Raw genomic sequence first — 22,035 nt, 5'->3', positions numbered from 1 at the left:
CCCATATAGAGGCTGAGTGTTCCATCTGACCTACCCTGATTCTCTGAGAGCCTGGCTTGGAGTCATCTTTCAAATGTCATCTCCTCAGAGATATCTTCCCTGGTCTGCTAGCTAAAATAACATCTCCCTCCCCTCGTCTTGTTTTATATTCTACATAACGCCGTTCTCTGAAAGCGTGGTTTGTGTCTTTGATTTCTTTATGTTGCAAACAGTCTGTTTTGGCAAGAGGTATCTTAGATATAATAAAAATGGCTGAGACTTGCTGAGTGCTTCCTGTACCCTGGGCACTCCATGTAGTAAGCTTGTTGATGGATTATTTCATTCTCTTTAATAGATGTTTTTATTTGCATGATGTTCCTCCCCCTGCTTTAGGATGTCAGCTCCTTGAAGGTAGGGACCTTGTCTTTCTGTTGCTGTAGAGATTGCTTGGGAAATGTTTGTTTAAGGAAAGAAATGGATCCCAGAGGATTGTCACTTGGGAACAGACCCATATGGAAAGAAAGAACTAAGGGTCTCTCTCATGTTGTATTCCAGATCCATCCCAGGATAAAATAACCTGCCTCGTTAGTGGAAGACAGGGAAGCCGGTGTTGGAATCTGACTTAGAACGTGCTTTGTTGGCCCTGGTGCGGTTCATTTGATGATTCTGGAAGAAGGGTTCTTGAGCAGCACCTTAATGAGAAAAAATCCTTTCTAAAGCTTGAAGTTTGGCTTTTGGTGTGATTGGAAATACAGGGCCCTTCTGACTTTTACGTTCTTTATGCACACGTTGTCAGTGTGCGTATGTGAACCTTTTATTGTGGGCTCAGCTGGCAGTCACCATGGAGAGTAGACCTATCACACAGCATTTTTCTGAGTCAGTTTAAAATGCTGACAATTAAATATACCGTACTCTTTTAAGCAGATCCATCAGTCTCACTTGTCGTCATGGTGACTGGAGTATATTTAGAAACGTGACAAGTACACTGAGTTCAATTGCACTTTTGCCAAAACATAGTTTTGCAGCTAAAATTGAATTTCCTGATTAAAGATCCAAGTGCTGTTAAAGGGGGCATGATCGTTTCTATACATTATTCCGGAGGCATAGCTTACATCATTCTTTTAAATCAGCACTTAAAGTCTTACCAGGCTGGTAAGCTAGTGACACTTGAAGTGCTTGTACTGAAGAGTTGTTAAAATAAAGTGAAAAAAAAAAAGATGGCATCGTGTTTTTTTTTTTTTTTTTTTCTTAAAAATGAATTTGGGTCTCACAGATATAACTAGTGCGATGATTAATTCCTTTATAGATTTATAATGATTTGTCGGTAAGTGCATATGGCTGTTTCTCCGATTATGTTTTCAGTTTAAAGGGCTTTATCAAGAGGCTCCTCCTTCCCTCTCTGTCTCTTTCTCATTTATAATCTATTCTTAGCAATATGAGGGCATCCTTTTTTCTTTTGGTCTGACCTTGGGTTGACAAACATCCTTATTTTTTTCCCAACCTCATTCCTTTTGGATTTGGAATGAAGCGAAGACATAGAGAAATGGGCATGACTTTTTGCCTAAGCAAAGGAAACGTGAGTATCTTCTGTCTTGTCTAATCAGGAACTTGGTTTGAACACTAACTCCATTGTCATCCTCTGATCCGTCAACGCAGAGCTGAGAATGATATTGAGTATGAAGTGCTTGCTCATTTGATCACAAACTGTTTAGGAACTTAGGGTGGCGGCTTGGCCATGATTGCAACCCCAATTTTATTTCTGGCCAAAGACAGTCTTCTGCTTTTGAGGTGAGAAACTAGTACTCCTGTATACATTTCCTTCTACTTCCGTGGAGTTGGCAGGTGGGATGGAGTTTGAGCCACTGATAATATATGGTTAGAATGTCTTTATTTTCTTCTTTTATGTGGAAAATAATCTGTTTTGGTAAGAGACATCTTGGTTATAATAGCAACTGCTAAGATATACTGAGTGCTTACTAATGTGTGCCAATTCCAATTCCTAGAGACCCTTTAGGACAGAGTAGAACTGCCCCATGGGGTTTCCAAGGCTGTAATCTTTACGGAAGCAGACTGCCACATCTTTCTGCCGAGGAGCGGCTGGTGGGTTCACACAGCCAGCCTTTTGGTTAGCAGCCAAGCACTTAACCACTGTGCACCATGAGAACTCCTTATTGTGTGCAAGGCACTGCATAGGTAAGCTCTTTAATGGATACTTTAATAGGATGTTCACAGTAATCTTATGAAGTGAGTCTTATTGTCATTTTCATTTTACGTGAAAAAACCTGAGGTTTAAGAGATTATGAATCTTCACCAGGAGTATACCTGACTAGCAGTGCAGTCTGGGTTCTGATTCAGGTACTATGTTAACTAATGCCTACTCTGTAATAGGCATACAATGAATATGTGTTGACTTGTGAAAGCTGGACCATGAATAAGGAAGACTGAAGAAAAATTGATGTCTTTGAATTATGGTGCTGGTGAAGAGTACTGAATATACCACGGACTGCTAGAAGAATGAACAATTGATTCCAACTCATGGTGATCCCGTGAGTTACAGAGTAGAACTGCTCCATAGGGTTTTCTTGGCTGTAATCTTTACAGAAGCAGATTGCAAGGCTTACCTTCTGCAGTACTGCTGTGTAGGTTCAACCGCCAACCTTTAGGTTAGATGAGCGCAAACTCTTTGTGGCAGGACCCCTTTACACGCTTCAATATAATGACCCTTTATATATATATGGGTTATATCTATCAATGTTTATTTTATTAGAAATCAAAATTGAGAAATAAGGGATATTTTTAATAAAAGATACTTTTATGACAGATAAGTACATTTTCCAACCCCCCCCCCCCCAAAAAAAAATTACTGGGAAAACTGGCAACTGGATTCTCATTTCTGTGTTCAATTTGTTGCGATGGGTTGTTTTGACTGAAGCATATGAAAACAATCTAGCCTCACACAGGTAGTTAGAAAAGGAAGGAAAAAAGGAGATGATTGTAGATTTTTTTCACTGATACTACACCAAAACTTGACAAGTGGTTGTTTATTAAAGGTTAGTTATAATATGGAATCTGAAATCAATCATATCAATGAACTTTTCATCCTTTGTTATGTTAAAATCCTATGGTTTTTGAATGATTCTTTTACCCACCTATGATTTTGTAACATCTTATTGGTCCACTGAGTTATGCAGATCTTCCAAACCTTGTCATATTTAATACTATGATATCATGAAATCATGTTAATATCACCAGCAGTTTCATCAAAAAAAGTTTGTAAGTATTAGGAAAGTGTCAAGTACACAGTACAGGTCGCCATTGGAAGCTCTATGGGGCAGTTCTACTCTGTTCTATAGGGTCGCTATGAGTTGGAATCGACTCGATGGCAGTGGGTTTTCAACCTAGGGGACTCAACATCCCAACAACCGTAAAGATGAGGCAGGAACGGGCAACGTCTTGTTCTGTGGTACATGGTGTCGCCATGAGCTGGAGTCAACTTGGTGACAGCTAACAACAACATTTTAAGACAACTTCAGTATTCAGCAGAAGTGCCTTGTGCATACTTCCCATTTTTCATGCAGAGTATTAAAAAGATGTGTACTCAAGGCTTGATATTTAATAAAATTAATAGTTTTTAATGCATGAAAGACAATCTTCAGTGAAACTGGCTTTTCCACCTTTTACTGTGGGTGCCTGGAGTGAAAAATTCAATGACTGTCAGGACTACTTGGTGCCACATATTAGGACTTCAGCAGTTTTACCCATCATTGCTTTTGCTCCATCAGTGTAAATATCCATAGAGCAAAAAAGGCTAATAACATTTTTATTATTATGAAAGTAGTTTTGAACTTGCAGATGCTCTGAAAGGGCCCAGGGGTTCCCCTAAGTGTCTGTGGACCACTGTGCATTGAGAACCACTGATGTAGTTCAATCCTTTCATTTTACAAGAGAGGAGAGTGGGAAGAGACCTGCCCAAGATGGCGCCCCTAGTTAGTGGCAGAGCTGGGATAAAAACTCAGTTGTTGGCGAAATCGTTCTTTCTTTTCACTTCCTGTTTTGGTTTCAGGTGTTTCAAGGTAGATGTTTCTGAACTTCCTTCTGAAAGATGGTGATGGCAAATACATACCATTATTTGGCTAATTTAGGAAGGTTTCCATAGTTTTTGAGTGTCAAAACCTCTTGCGTATTTTCCTATTGTCTCTTTACTCCATCCACTCACAACTCTCTTCTGCTTTTCAATAGCAACCACTGCTGCTAGGGAGCCTCTTTAAACATTATGTGCTTTGGCTTTGACAAGACTGAGAGGAAAGGTCAAGAAGCATTGACTGGTTGACCATTTTCTGGGTAAGACAAAATTCCAGCTTTGTGGAGAAGGAAGAATCAGTGAGTTTGGCTTGAAGAAGCCACTTTCTTTTTCACTTTGATAAAATTAGTGAAAAGTCACAGAAAGGAAATTGTACAACCATCTTTTCTATTACCTTCCTTCCCCCAAATTTTCTATTAAAGTTGTTGTTACTATTTTTGTGGAAGGTTTCCCAATAAAATTACTCTTAATTTTGCTTTTTGGTCATGGTAATATTTTATGTGATCTGCTTTCTTCCATAAAAATTGGCCAGGCCATGAAACAGTAATGAAGAATGCTGAGAAAGGCAATGGAATTGGACCCAGCCATTACATTTTCTCTGTAATACCCCTCTTCTGTTTCAGAGTTGCCTTTTTTGAGGAAGGAGGGTTGAGGGAGAGGCAGTGTGTGAAAATATGTGACTAAATTTGGGAAACTCTGAAAGCAGAGTTATAGCCTCTCTGATGTATTGTTCTCTCATCTTCAAAAAAATTGATGTTCTTTTGTAGGATCTCATTTTTTCCGATTCTTCATTAAACATTCTGTTGCGTTCCTTCCACCTCTGAATTTTTTTTGAGATAAACTTTGCTTATTTAGCATGTCTTGCTTGGTTACCCCAAAGTGTGATCTGATTTAACCTTTGGTCACCCCTGTGAGTTTCTTTCCCATCCCTAGGACTTTGATGACTTCCTTTTCTTTCCACAAGACTGAGAATTTCAGTCCTCACTGTTAATCGCAAACCATTTAAAACCCAACCCATTGCCGTCGAGTCGATTCCAACTCATAGCGACCCTATGGGACAGGGTAAAACTGCCCCATAGGGTTTCCAAGGAGTGGCTGGTGGGTTCAAACTGCTGACTTCTTAGATAGCAAATGAGCTCTTAATCACTATGCCAGCAGGGTTTCTACAAACCATTTAGTCTTTTTTTCCCCTTAGGCCTCTGGTTATAGTCTTTTCTAACAATTTATTAAGCTTACAAATTGCTTAACAGTAGTTCTGATTTAATTTCTTAAAATTTGTGTTTTTCTGCCTTCTTGTCTGATCTCCTGAGGAAAGGAGCTGTTTTATGCTCTGTACGTCATGGGAGCTCCATGGATGTGTTAAATGAATATTGTTTTACCCAGCGGCTTCTCTTCAGGGAGTCATTCTGTCTAGGGATATGAGCGGTTGTTATCGTCCAGTATTGGGCTACTAAATCTTTGTAACACTGAACTGCCGTGGACCATCTTTTGATGCAGACTCTATTACATGGCAAAGATACCATCCATGCCTTCCTAGACCGAAGGCCATTTAACCACTACTTGAACACTTCCAAGAAGCCCTGATGACACAGTGGTTAAGCACTTGCCTGTTAACCGAAAGATTGGTGGTTCAAACCCACCAGCCACTCCAAAGGAGAAAGATGTGGCAGTCTGCTTTCAAAAAGATTAACCAAAACTCAAACCCCGTGCTGTCGAGTCCATTCTGACTGATAGCGACTCTATAGGACAGAGTAGAACTGCCCCATAGGGTTGGAGTGGCTAGTGGATTCCAATTACTGGCCTTTTGGTTAGCAGCCAAGCTCTTAAACACTTCCCTCCTCCGTGAAGATTATAGCCTTGGAAACCCTATGGGCGATTCTCCTCGGTCCTGTAGGGTTGCTTGAGGCGGAATTGACTCAACAGCATTGGAATTTTGAACACTTTCAGCTTTTTGTAAGGCAGTTTGCAGTACTGCTGGACACCTTCATTTTTAAAGTTCTCCTTTGCATTGCTCTCAAACTGGATTTTCCGTAGTTTCAACCCTAACACTTAGACATTTCAGAAAAGTATAGTGACATGTCATCAGAAACTCAAAGATAGCTTTAATTTCCTCATCCCCCTCCTTGCTATGACTAAGTTCTGCTATCCCAAGACTTAAAACAGTTTGGATACTCATATTCTTTATGTTTCCACATTAAAAAAAAAAAAGATTTCAATCATGCCATCCAATGCTAAGGGTCTCTTTCAACCTTATGCCTTTTTCTCTGTTAGTATACTGGGACCAGAGTCCCTGTACTTGGCTGCTAATCAAAAGATTGGTGGTTCAAGTCCATCTAGATGTGTCTTGAAAGAGAGGCCTGGTGATCTACTTCTGAAAAATGAGCCATTGAAAACCCTGTGGAGCACAGTTCTATGCTTACGTGCATGGGGTCACCATGAATTGGAGCTGATTCAATGACCAATGGTTTTTTGGTTATACTGGGACCAGTGCAAATTTGCAGATCTTAAAGCCTGGGCATGTGTTCCAGTACTAGAACTTAATCATTCCAAGATCAGTTGAGATGCAAGAATATTTTAAAGATTAAAGTGTGTTTTAAGAATATTTTAAAGATTAAAGTGTGTTTTAAGAATATTTTAAAGATTAAAGTGTGTAAAATGCTTAGTTCAGTTCCCGAAACATGGTATTTTCAATAAATATCATTTACAGCTTGATTAATTAACGCTTTTGTCTCTGTCTGATGACTCTTTTTTTTTTTTAATTTATTTTTTAACACACATGGACTTGGTTTTTAGAATTCATTACTTCAAGAGTCTCTCCCATCCTCTCTGTCTCTCATTCTCTCTCTGTCTCCCTCCTTCTTTACCTCCACTCCTCCTTCTCTGGATTTTCTTCACATCTATAATTCTGTTAAAATCCCCAACATCTCTAAATTTATTTTCCCTTTTATTTTGTATTTAGAACTTAACATCGTTGTCTTGACACATATTTCTTCCTCTAGGTGAGTATTTTCAGCTCTTGCCTACATTTCTACTCATGTGTTTCAGCCTTTGTTATTTGTCCTGTGAAAAACATGTCATTGCCCCTCTAATGGATTAATGATGACATTTTGGATCATTACGGATTACTTAACTCCTCAGTGAACCCCTTACTCAGTCACTTAGCTTTTCAGATCATTCAGTTGGGCAGTATCTTTTTTATTAAATGTGCAATTAATTTCAGTGCAACAAACATTTACTTAGCACTTCCTGTAGGATGTGCATTGTGCTAGGCACGATGAATGAATGAATGAACCAGGGGCGACGTAGACCCCTTGGTTCATTCATTCATTCATTCATTCATTCAGTAAACATTTTCTTGAGTACCTACAAAGGAGTAGGTGCTGGAATGAGTCAGGATTCAAGAAACTCAATTAGACGGGTGTCTCTTTCCAAGGCATACATCAACGAAAATCTATAAAATGATATGGTAATTATAGCCATCTAGATTTGAAACCAGGTATTCGGGTAGCCTTGAGAAAGACTGTTTTACCCAACCTTTCTGAGTCAGGAGAACCTTGACAGTAGGGGAGACACTTAAAGGTTGTGTAGGGGCTGAGAGTCTAATAGACCCAGACTGTGGTTTGGGTTATACTTGGTGATAGGCTATTTTTGTGAAAAAACCCTGCGGTCTCGTGGGTGATCCTCCTACCCCAATTGCAGGCATGCAGCATTTTCCGTTCGTCTGTTCAGTTTTGGTACCCGGAATCAGCAGAGTATCTGAAAGATAGGTGTGTTGATATTATAGTCTTGCTTTTAAAGGATCTAATTATTACATGGATCTGCTGCTTGTATCATCTCAAGTAAGAATAGCAGCGTAAACACATAAAAATAATCTCATAATCATAGGACACATTACCAAGTATTTCTGTATCTGTCATTTACTTCCTGTAGAACTGCTAGGTGAATGTCTTAAGCACTGTGACTGTTGGATATTAGCACAAGAATTAGCACTGAATAATTATGTATGGAGGATTTGCAAGGAATATTTTCCCTTTTATTCCAGAATGATCCTGCTGTGTTGTCTGATTTTATTTAGCTCGCAAGACAGGGCCTGCCCATAACTAAGTGTGTGGGAGAGCCCCTTTACTCTGCACCTCAGCTCTGTCTCTTGTCAAATGGAAACATTGCTGCCATTACTAATAATAACAAAGTATACCTCACTGGGTTGTGGCACAGTGGTTAAGAGCTCGGCTGCTAACCAAAAGGTCAGCTGTTTGAATCCACCAGCCACTCCTTGGAAACCCTGTGGGGCAGTTTTACTCTGTCCTATATAGGGTCGCTATGAGTTGGAATCGACTCGACAGCACTGGGGTTGGGTTTTTTTTTGGTTTATAGGGTCACTGTGAGTCGGAATTGTCTTGATGGCAGCGGGTTTGGTTTTGGTTTTACGGGTTGTGGTGAAGAGTAAGATCACTAATGTTTGTGAAAGCCCAAAACATACAGCCTTTCACATTCGTAAATATGAAGTGTACTTTTTGAATGACCAGATTTTGAGCTATCATAACTTAAGCTGAGTTCAGTTTAATTAATTCTTACCTCTTTCCTCAAAATTTCTGAGGTAACTTTGTTTTACTCCCTTCTGTTTATCTCAAAGCAGGGCTTCAAACCGGTTTATTCAGGTTCGAACCCCTGCTGAGAATTTTCATTTTCACCCCATTATACTGAATCAGAATCTACAGTTTAACAAGACCCCCAGGTGATTCTTGTGTACAGTACATTTGAGAACCACTGCTTTACTAGTGGATCCCAGGTGGCACAGTGGTTAAGAGCTCAGGCTGCTAACCAAATGGTTGGCAGTTTGAATCCACCAGCTGCTCCTTGGAAACCCTATGGAGCAGTTTTACTCTGTCCCATAGGGTTACTATGAGTTGGAATGGAGTTGAAGGCAAAGGGTCTGGCTCTACCAGTGGTCTCAGAATTGGTGCCTAACCAGCAGCATTAGCGTCACCTGGGAACTTGTTAGACACGCAAATTCTCTGCAAGAGTTCCAAGGGAAACTAGCAGGTTAGAAGCCCTGCCTCAGAGGGCTTGCTGGCCGGCAAGCGCTACATCTTCAGTGAGCACTTAACTGATTTTTTTTTTTTTTTAAATACTCATCTTTTAAGGTCCAGTGCTTGAGATTTGTAAGCTGCTTATATTTCAGTTTAGGATTTCCCGAACCTCTCATTTAATTTCCAGATTATAAGTTCCGTTGATAGATCCTTTATGAACACCGCATTCAGAAGTTGAGCATTACCTGTAGGCCAAAGCAGTATACTTTTAAAAATTCTGATTAATTTCAACACAATTAGCCAAGATGTCAGAAGATCTCGGTGCTGCTGATAGATGCTGACAGGTGAGGAAATTAAAGTCAAGAAGGGAAGCAATTAAATACTGGCAAACATTACTTTAATGAGACGACCGAGTCATTCTCTGAAATGTGTGTGTTCTTGATAATTGTCTTAGGGTGGCAGGTAAGAGAGTACATTTAAATATACTCTTGCTAAGGAACTTGGGGCTGGGTGTGGAGGGTATTTCATGTTTGGCTTCTGTTGCCTTTGGCCCAACCTAACACGTCAATTCCTTCTGGGGACAAAGTTCCTAGTAATCACGTTCTGAATTATTACATTATATCATTTTACCCAATCTTACTACAAATTATTCTCTCACCACCGTCACTACCACATAAGCATACCAAAATACACAAAATTCAGACAGAACTAATCTTGGCCTTTTCATGGTAGTTTAGGTATAACCATGGCCAAGGTCTGTGAACAGAGAAAAAGGAAAATGTATGTTTTCTATAACATATAATTAAAACGATTTGGGAATTGTAGTGCTAAGACTAGAACCCGGGTCCTTCCCAAAAACCCATTGCTGTCAAGTTGATTCTGACTCATAGTGACCCTATAGGACAGGGTAGAACTGCCCCATGTGGTTTCCAAGAAGTGGCTGGTGGATTCAAACAACTGACCTTTTGGTTAGCACCAGTAGCTCTTAACCACTTTGCCACCAGGGTTTTGCCTGGGTCCTTACTCCAGTGTGATTTACAAGATAGTGCTTCAGATTCAGAACATCTGGGGCCACAGGGCTACAGAGTTACGAATATATTGGCTTAGTGCAAGTATTTACAAGACAAGGTCATAATGCTCATTTATACTATCAGATTTACAAAATAATCAATTTGGCATTCTCGTCCATAATGTTAGGAACATCTTTTCATGCTTATGTTTAAACATTGCCCTCGGTGTGATGGAAGATTTAAAGAATATAAAACCTGTTGAAATAGATCTTTCTATGCGCCATTTTCTTGTATCCCTACATTCCTCCTCTCCTTTTTTCTTACTTCTTGCCACTCTTTTTCCTTTCTTGGCTTCATTGTTGTCTCTTGTTTTATCCAAAGTACATAGAAATGATCAGTAACCTACCTTGTAGCAGTCCCAGCTAAGTTTGATGAGTCTAACTTTGGCATAGATTTTAATTGATAGTTTGAAGTTTTACGAGCTAGGGGTTGTTTATTCAGGTTTGTTTATTTTTGATTGAAATTACTTTTGCAGGTGTCTTAGTTATCTAGTGCTGCTATAACAGAAATATCATGAGTGGATGGCTTTAACAAACAAATTTATTTCTTCACAGTTTAGGAGTCTAGAAGTCCGAATTCAAGGTGCCGGCTCTAGGGGAAGGCTTTCTCTCCCTGTGGGCTCTGGAGGAAGGTCCTTGACTCTTCTGAGTTTCTGCTTCTGGGCAATCTTCCTGTGGCTTTGCATCTCTCTTCCCCCCATCTCTGCTTGCCTAATCTACTCCTTTTATTTCTTCTAAGAGATTGACTCAAGGTGTTCCTTATACCAATCCTGCCTCATTAACATAAAAAAGAAAACCCATTCCTGAATGGAATTATAACCACAGGCATCAAGGTTAGGATTTACAGTACATTTTTCTGGGTGACATATTTCATTCCATTACAGGAAGTGAGAACATTTTTTCTTGGGAATGGATAGGCAGTTTGACAAAGGTGTTATGACAAAGTCATAAAATACATAAGAGGCAGCCAAAGATGACTGGTTTCATTACCAAGAGGCTAGATTGGGATTTGTCAATTGACTTTATGGGTTTAGTGGAGAACCAGGTTGTATTATGAAAGACCAGGAGTTACTGAGTACCTGTGACGTCTGAACTTGGTGGAGAGGAGCTGGTGAACTTCTCAGCTACACGGCCTGAACTGTTCTGTTGCTCAGCATGAGACTTATTGATGAAGGGCCCATCACCAAAACTCAGTAGTACAGACTCTTGGTGTTTCTGTGGCTTATGCTTTGACGGTTAGCCTAAGGGTCTTGCATCTCTAAAACATCACTGAGGAGAGGTGAGAAAGTATTCATGGTAACTCTGCATCGAGCCCTCCTTCTGTGTCAGTAGTCTGTTACCTTCTGGCTAGACCACAGATGTGAGGTCTTCTCTCTGTCTTTTCACTTGCCAGTGAAGCAGAACTCAGAATACTCAGTGTACTTTGGTACTTTGACAATTGATTTTTCCATACTCCATACCCATTTTCTCTTTCCTGAAGCTTTTAATTTACCCCCACAAAATAGTGTGCTTAATTATGGGAGGCTGCATTGCATTATTAGAAGGATGCTTACTGGTTTTGGTGTCGAGATACCAGGATTTAAGTTTTGATCTGCTTTATATTACCCATGTGGTCTTTGAAGTTTGGTTTTTTTGTTGGTAAAAGTGAGGTAATAAGGTCTCATTTGAGTTAGAGAGGGGATGATTTGAGATATGGTGGTAATATACTATTTTGCAAACCATAATTTATAGTGTTAGAAGATTATTAATATTTTGATTTTGGTGGCAGATGGGAAGTATTTCTTTCAGAGTACCTTTATCAACCATGGTCTTGTCTTAATCTGATTTGAATCTAGTATGAAAGCTGAATATTTTTACTGTTATTTCCCAAAGTTCTTTCAGTCAGTTTGGCAGTTACATGTCTGAATCTAAGTCATGATACAGGCACACACTTTAAAATGACCCTCGTTTATCAGCAGGTCTTTCACCTAAAACATTGTCTCTTTTGCCTTTTGGGGATTGAGTGGACACTTGTTTTTTTTAATTTTGTGGCCTTGCCTTTCAGAGCAGGAGTTCTTTGTGTTGTTTGTTTTTAGGTGAGGCCGTATGAAACTGACATAGGTAAATATGCACTGTTTTAAAACTGGGAACATGAATCAAGGAAATACCTGACTCAGAGGCATTCCCTTCTCTCATGTCCTTATAATATCATCCTTTGATCACCTAAGGAAGAGATGTTATTGCTTCCTGTATTACTGCTATCCATATCTATAGAAATGGAATAATGGAAGAAAATCTTCCAAAAAATTTTTATTTAGAAGAGCTTTGGCTATAAAGTAGCTATTATCATCTTCATATACATCCAGGAAATTGACAGAGAGTTTTAGTAACTTGCCTAGAGCCACTTGGTAAAAGGGAGAAAGGGTCAAATAGCTCTAAATCCTGTTTGCTTTCCCTGTTTCCCCATATTAATCATATAGCTGCTTTTACTTTATTATTCCCTCCTCTGCCAAGCCTGGAGCCCTGGTGGCTCTCAGTGGTTAAGAGTTATGGCTGCTAACCCAAAAGTTAGCAGTTGGAATCCACCACCCGCTCCTTGGAAACCCTGTGGAACAGTTTTACTCTGTCCTATAGGGTTACTATGAGTTGGAATTGACTTGATGGCAACGGATTTGGTTTTTGGTTCTATCAAGCCTACTTTATCAACTCAACAGGTTGTTAGTCCTTGCATTTTCTCAGCCTAAGAAGCAACGGGAGACTGAAGTATGAAGGAAAGACACTTGGCCAGGAGGCAGAACCCTTGGGTCCAAGCTCACGCTTTGCCACATACTGTGGTAGCTATGTAGACTTGGGCAAGTAGCTTATGTTTCTTAAGCTTCAGTTTCCACATCTCTAAAATAAGGACAACAACAGCTATTTCTTATGGTGTTTCTGAAGTTAAACATGAGAGGTTATATGTAAAATGGTGGCCATATTAGAAGCTTGATCTGTGTTAGTTTACTTTTCCTCTGTTCAGTTTCCTCAGCTACGAAGTGACTGGAATAATCCCTACCCTTCTTCTTCACAGAGTCGTTTTGTGGCTGAAATGAGATAATGAATCAATATGAAAATGTTTTGGAAAAACAAACTGCTATGTAGATATTAGAAGTTACGATTATTAATGAATAAATACGAGCTTAATACCCAAAAGTAACTCTTAGCTGTTTTCATTTACAGACCCTAACACTGAAGTTTGCTGAATTCTGTCTGCTGAGGACCCCAGGAGCTAGCTTTCTGAGGTAACAGGATCAGCCTCTTTATCTTTATGCAATGCTGATAGACATTTGTCGTAGTTATCTAGTGCTGCCGTAACAGAAATACCACAAGTGGATGGCTTTAGCAAACAGAAATTTATTCTCTCACAGTCTGGGAGGCTAGAATCCGAATTCAGGGCACCAGCTCCCAGGAAAGGCTTTCTCTTTCTGTTTGCTCTGGAGGAAGGTCCTTGTCATTGATCTTCCGCTAGTCTAGGAGCTTCTCAGTGCAAGGCCTCTGGGTCCAAAGTGCTCCTGGCACTACTTTCTTGGTGATAGGTGGTCCCCCAGTCCTTCTGCTCACTTCTTTCTTTTATATCTCCAAAGAGATTGACTGAAGACACAACCTAATCTTGTAGATTGAGTCCTGCCTCATTAACACAACTGCCTCTAATCCTGCCTCATTAACATCATAGAGGTAGGCTTTATAACACATATGAAAATCACATCAGATGACAAAATGGTAGGCAATCACACAATACTGAGAATCATAGCCTAGCCAAGTTGACACACATTTTGAGGGGACACAATTCAATCCATGACAATGTTTTATCCAACAATGTTCAAAAGGTTGATTTTACTCCTAACTGGAGAAATACAAAAGTAGTTCATGGACAACAGAATCTGAAAAATGTCCAAGATGGTGATCTGCTTCATTTTATGTCTTCTTGGTTTAATTTTCCCTTTCAATTCCTGCCCTTAAGGTTTGATTGCAAAAGGACACAAATCTGGGTAACAAAGAAGATTCCAGTTCAGCAAGTAGTTGCTAAGTGTCCATGATGTGCTGTGTACTAGGATGTTCCTATCCATTATCTCATTGTATCCTCAGCTAGTACATGGCAGGAGGGCTTTCCACCATGCCTTCCCAGTCCTTGATCAAGTAAATGTTTTACTTCACTCTGCTGCCAGTGTTACCTGATTCCGAAGGGGCCAAACTTTACTGATTGGGTCTCTTAGCTGCCCGACAGATCATCTCAAACGGACATAATCTGAGGCTACAACAAAAAATCAAACAACAAAGAAAATGAACTAGAGCCTTTTGAAACCCAGGATCCGTAGCATCTGTACACCACTCTTGGGGAGGACCAGTGCGAAGGTAATACTCCTTTGGCGGAAAAATAAAATTGTCCTGAAATTTCCAAGAAAAGGGAAACCAGTAACTTTTTTTTTTTTTTTTTTTTTTAAATGGAAGCATGTTTACTTTTAAAATTTGCAAAATGGTGAGCTTTCTTCTGCAGGCAACCAGCTGATAGCTGTATCTCCCAGTGAGCTCTGCTATTTTCTATGGAATCCTTTAGAAATCTTAGCCAAAAGAAGGGGAAGTAATCAATAAGTTTCCAACTGCAGGGTCTGTAAAGAGTGGAAAGATTTGATATCAGCATTTCAAATACTGTAAATATTCTGCTGAATTTTTTGTTCATCCCTTTGACATGTTATTTTCATTATCTTGAGCCACAAACATAACTTCCGTTACACAGACCATTGAAAGCATAGAAGTTTGTTGGTACTTCCCCATAGTTGTAGAAGCTAGCAATTTGGAATTCAATGGAAGTTACGGTGTTAGGTTAGTATGCTTTTCAAAGGTAATATGCACCATATACAGGAAATAAAAGCACATCATCTGCAACTATTGTGGCCAACCTATGGACTGGAAAACTCGCCTACAATTATGTCAGGCGTAGCAGCCACTTGATTTATTTAGATTTTATTCTCATAAAATCTAAAGAGGGTTATATAAAAAAGCAGTACCCAAAAAATACAGAAAGAATTCCCATCCCTCTTTTGGTTCCTGTCCAGTATATACCCCTCCCCTGTAAAAACTTCCTTCTAATGTATTATTTTCATGGATAAATGTACCTTCTGCTCACTTATCAATACACTTAGGTTCCAAAGACCAGATTGTTATGCAAAAATCAGCATTATGCCCAAATGGAGGATGACCACATCAGATCACAAAATGGAAGATGATTACATCATTACACAACTGCCAGATTACATTATCACATAACTACGAAACCACTGAGGATCATGGCCCAGCGAAGCTGACACATAACCTTAACCATCATAGCCAGCACTACTCTTGCTCACACCTCAGCATCTGTTACTGCCAGATATATGTCATTAATATGCAAAATAGTTGGATAGTAGACTTTTTTACTATTGTTGTAAATGCGAAATGTCAGATAATGAGATAGTAAGTGAGGAATGGGGGTATATCAGAAAAGAATGTATTATAAACGTGCACACAGTATCTTTTGATAATTCTGTGAGGCAGAGATCTAATGCATTTAAAAATGGAAGTTATCACGCCAACTCTCCACGAAATGCCAATTGTAAAATATTAATAGAATGAGCTTTAAAAAGTGGGTCACCGTGCCCCCTCACACCGCAATTCATCTTGGAACTACAGAAAAAACCATTATCAATTGCTGTGGAGTAAATTCTGACTCATGGCATTCCATGTGTATCAGGGTAGAACTGTGTTCCATAGGGTTTTCAGTGGCTAATTTTTTGGAAGTAGATCACCAGGCCTTCCTTTCAGGCATCTCTGGGTGAACTTGAACCTCCAACCTTTCAGTTAACAGTTGAGTGCATTAATCATTTGCACTACCTAGGGATCGCAGAGAGGAGTTTAAGCAAACCTTGAAAGGGTACAAAAACTTGCTCTTGAAAAAGAACAGTTTTATCTGCCTTCTCTGCCCATCTGTCTGTTTACGTTTTGCTGTCTTCTGTTTATTTATCTGTGTATCTCATTCCTAGCTTTTGTAGGTGGGGGCTATTAGGTAGAAAAGCATAGAAACATCTGTAACCTTGGTGGCAAAGTAAATACTCTGGGGCATGCTGTAGAATTTTAAAAGAGTGTTTTGGTAATAATTGGTATCAGTGGCAGTAATGAAGAAAGAATAACCGTTTAAGTAAATAATTAGACTTGACAGTAGACGTGTCAACAGGTACCCAATTAACGAGTGTAATCACTGTTTTTCTCTACTTTCCGTGATGATCCACTAACTGTGGTGTGCTCCTGGTCCCATTTCCAAACCAAATCTATTTAAAGCTGCCCTTCACGGAATCTGAAACGGTATACCCTGTTTACTATTTAGAGCTGATGCCTAATGTTCTTTAATAGGCAAGATCTGTACTTGAACAAGAACAGGCTTCTTGGCCTCCTGCAGACCGTTGATTATCCCTGCTTTCAACACGGTGATTCATTAGCAAGGATGAATAATGCCCAATTAATTCTCACAGATTTGTCTATATTGCCAGAGTGAATTGTTTTTTATCATTTGGTGGAAACAGCCATAGTCTGCATTAAATCAAATGAACCAATTATTGTTTTTTTCTTTTTTTTGAGGTGGAGGTAGAAGCAATAGTTAAAAATGAATTTTTTTTTTAGTTGCTTGGACAGTTTTGGGGGAATGAGACAATGTGTTAGGGGGAAGAAATGTGAGCCACAGACCAAGCAGACCTCATTCCAGTCAAGTAGCTGAGTTACCTTAGACAAGTCACTTTCCCTTTCTGGGGTTCCTTTCAGCTCCTAGAAACAGACAGAGTTGCCCCAGTAGGTCATGGTATTACTTCTTGTTCTGTTATCTGGGACTTTATGTCTTAGCCAACCCCTTCTCCCTGCTGCTGCCACTTTCCCAAAGTCACAAAAAAGTCCCGTGACTCTACTATAGAGCCAGTGTGTGAAAGCTATTCTTTTGTTGAGCTTTTGTTTTTCTTAGCTATGAGAGGAACAGTGACTTGAGCTATCTGTGTATGCAGTGTGACTGGGCATTTCTACCTTGGTCCTTCCCTATTCCCTAGCAACGTTGCTGCTTGCAATTTCTGGTCAGGGGGAAAAAAAAATCCATTTGCCCATGTTCCTCGACTCTGTGGCATTGTTCTATAATCTGGACCCCATTTTTAGAGCATTTGGTGAACTCATCCGTTGTTAACCTTGGTGGATTCCTCTTTTGTTGTTTTACTTTTGCGGGGTGAGTCATTGGACTTTTAAGGTAAAGCCAGAGGGGCTTTGAGAATCAATTAACCAACTTCTCTCGTTTCATGCATGGAGATTATGGGGTCAAGGAGGGAATCTCATTTGTTTAAGGCGTGGCAGGTTCTAGGGTAGAAATCTTTCTTCTTACCCCATAGATACATCTTGTTTTAGTACAGAAATCTCTTTCTAGAAACTGCTATTTCCCTTGCCAGTGCTTCAAGGGTCATTGTCTCTCAGGCCAAATGAATCTCAGTGTCATTGCAGGGAGGTGAAAGGTCCTTAAGACATGAACAGACTCTAGGCATCTTCATTAATTCCACCTGGCAGGGCTGCTGAGGGCTCCTTCTTCTCTCGGTATTTATTAGGAGTCTGCAGATCCCCTTGCAGTTCTTCCTACGAGAGGTTATTGGACCCTGACATCATCACTCCCTCCTCCGCCCTTTTCTGGTTCAGTGAATGATAGGAAGCCGAGCCTGAGCACCTAACTGGCTGTTCCCTGCAGATAGTTGGGAACATTCATAAAGAGGCGACAGAACAAGGGATTAATAAGCAAGAGGACAGGAGAGTAATAGCCAACAGAGTGAAATCTAGTTCAAGGCCTGCAGTTCCCTGTTGCTGGGCTACGCAAGATTAATAGCAGCGTGTCTCACTCCCTCAGACCCGTCTCTCTGCCTTGTTCTTGTGGGACTGGGCTGGGACTGTGAAGCAGCTGAAATAATGGTTGCCAAAACCAAACTCATGTTTTCATGGGACTTTCAGGTCCAGAGAAGAAAGCAGTAATTATCATATCAGTTGAAAGATATCTTAGAAGGTCTGAACTCTTATCATAGCCCTCATAATACTGAGATTAAGAGAGTGGAAATGATTTTATTATGCCTGAGGTTTCAATCCTGGCCCTAATTCGTTTGCTATGACTTTGGGGAGTGCATGGCCTTTCTCTGGGCCTCAGTTTCTCCATCTAGTGCATAGGAGGACTGAGGTGGTATCAAAGGTCGCTTCTTAACTCTGACTTCCCATCACATGCCCAAGGGCCCCTAGCAAGTTTGCGGCTGAGCCAGATTGTTGAATTTCTCAGGTTTGAGGTGCTCATCATTATAGCTTCCTCTGTCTAGATGTTCCAAATAGCACGTTTCTATCTCTCAGCCTGGTTGTGTTAAGTGAATTTCTTCTCTCTGGGCTGAGAAGTCCCCGTAGGTTAAAGGACTTGGCTAAGCAGTTGGTCTTCATTTGTGTGTATGTGTGTTTGCTGGGAAGGGGGGCTGGATTATGGAATTTTTGGAAACTCAGATGAAAGCTCTGAAATTGCTACCCTGGGAAATGATACACCTCACAGAATGTGGTCGACAATTCCAGGAGGTTTGTAGACCCTCTGAAGGCCACACACGGCTTCTAGGTTAAGCAAAAGATGTTTTTTTTTTTTTTTTTTTTCTGTACGGGAAGAAGGGTGAGATGACGTTGGAGTGACATACGTTTCCTGTTGCTGTTGGAGTTTTCCCACGGTTCACCTGCTGTTCTACTCGCAATGTTGGCCTCATTTCTGAGCAGGACTCTGGATGTTTACGTGTCCCAGCTGCTGAGTGTTTGATTTTTGAAATTCTTATTCTGCTTGTTTCATTCACTCATTCGACCACGCTTCTTCCAAGAACCTGCTAAATGCTGGGCACTTTAAGGCATTACTTTATTTAATACTGTAAAATAGAAAATGATGGCCCCCAATGTTTCATTCCAGGAAACTGAGCTTAGAGAGTTTGGGTGATTTGCCCACAGCCATACATCTAATAAATAAAAAAGCTTGGATTGAAATCCAGATCTGCTCCAAAATATATGAATACCTCCAGAAATCTCATTGAATATGAATAGGAACAATGAAAGAAGCTAATAAACATTAGGAATACCTGGTACAAAAGGGTGAGTGGCCCCAGAGGAGTACAGGGAATATGTGCATGAGAATTCAGAGAGGGACAAGATCACACATTCTGATTTAGTTATAATTCATTAATTAAATGCTTATCTGGCACGTCAAGGCAGAATATAATATGTTGGACTATTTTATACATCATTTTTCGTTTTCTTCAGACTTCTGTCAGCTCAGTGGTCTCCATACCTCCATTTTGCAAGTGAGACGAGGAGGAGGGCGAAGAGTGGTTAGAGCCATACTGCCCTGATACACAACTGAATTGGAATTTTAATGCTTTGGGGAATCCATCCATTTGTTGTTTTTTCCATGTTACATTGAGTGTGGGACTTTTAACAGAGACAGGCTTCTGACCCTGCATCGATCAGCACAAATGCAGATGGAAGCAGTTAGAATTTGGATCATGCCAAGCTGTAATGACTACCACGTGTGAAGTTGACGTGTAGCGCTTGGTGACCCACTGTGAGTGTTCGTGGGAGCCACGAGGGTGAAAACCGCTGTCAGAGATGGAAGAGGTGGGGACACGGAGGCTCAGAGAAGGGACGCAACTCAAATTCGGGCAGCAGGTTTGTGGAAGAACAAGGACGAGACTTGGTAGCAGCATCCTTCAGTAACGTCTTGCAAGTGCTTATACTCCCACTGATGGGCAGATACACCTGGGGCGTGAAGCCCAACGCTTAATTAGCTGTGTGACTTTGAATAAGTTACTTATTTCTTGAGGTCTCAGTTTTGTTATCTATAATATGGAAATAATCCCTTACTTACAGGACTATTGTGAAGATAAACGAAAGCTCATTGTGCCTTTCGATACACAGAAATATTATTATCAGTGTGATTAGCAATCCTCCTCACGGCCCCATGAGGCAGGCACAGTAGTCCTGTTTTTACTCATTCTATTTTTTACCTTCAACCTGATACTTCTTAGGGCCTTGCTTCTCAAAGCTATGGTCAAAAAACCCACAGCATGTGCATCCCCTGGGAACTTGTTAGAAATGCAGAATCTCAGGCTACGTTTCTAGGCTTCCGAGGCCAGAATCTGCACGTTAACAAGATCCCCAGGTAGTTCAGAGAACATGAGAGCACTGTGTTAGGACCAAGACTATTTGAAGGCTATTGGCTTTGGCCTACTCACAAAGACGGGCACACCGCCAGCGTTCTGGTGGTGTGCTGTACCCAGGGCTTGAGATAGCTGGAGGGAGCCCTGTGATTTCCCCCCATGGGGAAAATGGAAGGCTGGGTTGAATGGATTCAGCAGACTTTGCCTTTCAACGCCCTTCATTTCCTCAGAAGTACTATTCACAGGGGTCTGACTGGGATTGGATCCCAAGTCTTTTTGATTCCAGAGTCCATGTTCTTTTCATTAAACCATGATGTGTCGGTACAGACGAATGCTGGGCTGTGTGTATAACTCTCCGTTCCCTGTACTGTGCATATCTCCACGTGGGCTGTTTTACTCTAGTCCTCAATTCCTAGAGGGGAAGAATTAAAAAAAAAAAAAAAAAAGAAGCTTGAGTTGAAAGCCAGGATCCTGCGGCTTAATCAGTTATTTTCATTTTTTTAATGAGGGTGACTATTTTTTTTATTGTGAAATAAGTAATTATTAATTACTCAAAACTAATGAAATATTTTAGTTTCCTTGCTAAAAAGCATATGGAAGCTAAAAGAAAGCATATGGGTGTTTTTTCAGGAAGCATATTGGTGAATGGACAAATTACGGTGGTGCCAATATGCCTTTGCTGTCTGGCTGGGCCCATCACTACGTGTGCTGGCATCTGAGTCCTCGCGTGTTTAAAGGGATTTTCCCCAAAATTCCCATCTGATGTGTGTCTTGGGTTGTGTCTGGAAATGACACAGCTCTGGCTCACACATCTCTCTGCCATGCTTCCATACAGACATTACTGGTTGAGTGTTTACTAAGTGTAAAGCCTTTGCTATAGGTAGCTGTAGGGGTTCTTCTCTTCCATATGTCTCTGCCTACAGTAGACAGAATGGGCCTGCCCAGCCAATAGCTTTGTGGGGTGGGAGCCAGGGCACTGAAATGGGAAGACACTTGGGTTCTGGGCCCTGCTCTGTGGCTACTGGTTGAGACTCAATCTGACAGTTTTCTACAGTGGGAAAAACAGTGCCCTAGGAGGCCACAGAACTGGAACCCACTTCCTCCATCAGGGCCCTGGGTGAGACCCTGGGCCAGCCACTGAACCTCCAGGCAGCAGATTTCTTACTTGTAAAATTGGAATGATAATACCAGCACTTCTTAGTTCACCACCTGGCTGTTTATCCTTTGCTCCTCCTCTCTTTTCCTTTATGCATCTTCCTCTTTGCTATGTATTTAGTAGGTCTGGTAAGGAGCTGGAAACCCTGGTGGTGTAGTGGTTAAATACTACGGCTGCTAACCAAAGGGTCGGCAGTTGAAATCCGCCAGGCGCTCCTTGGAAACTCTATGCGGGCAGTTCTACTCTGTCCTATGGAGTCGCTATGAGTCGGAATCGACTCAGCGGCACTGGGTTTGGTTTTGGTTTTTGGTCGGTAAGGAGCTTGATGGTCTTGGAGGTGGTTGGAACTATTTTGGCCTCTCTGGTGATCGCCCACATTTAGGCTTTTAATGATTGGAGGCAATGTGATGTGTTTGAGAAGGTACTTGACTGAATGTCAGAAAACAAAGGTTCTAGACCAACCTGGCTGAATAAGCATTTACTTAGCACCTACC

The 22,035-nt window shown here is 40.7% G+C and overlaps 1 protein-coding gene across 14 annotated transcripts in view; it reads left to right on the top strand.

Moving 5' to 3' along the window:
* Positions 1-22,035, top strand: part of LPP (LIM domain containing preferred translocation partner in lipoma) — a 778,646-nt gene that overhangs the window by 179,722 nt on the left and 576,889 nt on the right. For 11 of the 14 annotated variants that reach the window (XM_049854166.1, XM_049903764.1, XM_049852891.1 and 8 more), the window contains one exon: positions 13,355-13,416. The exons of 2 other annotated variants lie outside the window; for them this stretch is intronic. The gene's annotated coding sequence lies outside the window, so the exon portion shown is untranslated. Of the gene's footprint in view, positions 1-7,019; positions 7,060-13,354; positions 13,417-22,035 lie in introns of all 14 variants that reach the window. One more of the 14 variants, XM_049852497.1, reaches the window with a different exon arrangement.

This window comes from Elephas maximus, chromosome 1 (genome assembly GCF_024166365.1).
Source record: "Elephas maximus indicus isolate mEleMax1 chromosome 1, mEleMax1 primary haplotype, whole genome shotgun sequence".
Lineage (NCBI taxonomy): Eukaryota > Metazoa > Chordata > Mammalia > Proboscidea > Elephantidae > Elephas > Elephas maximus.
Note: the sequence above shows the minus strand (reverse complement) of the source record. Positions and strands in the feature narration are given on the sequence as shown.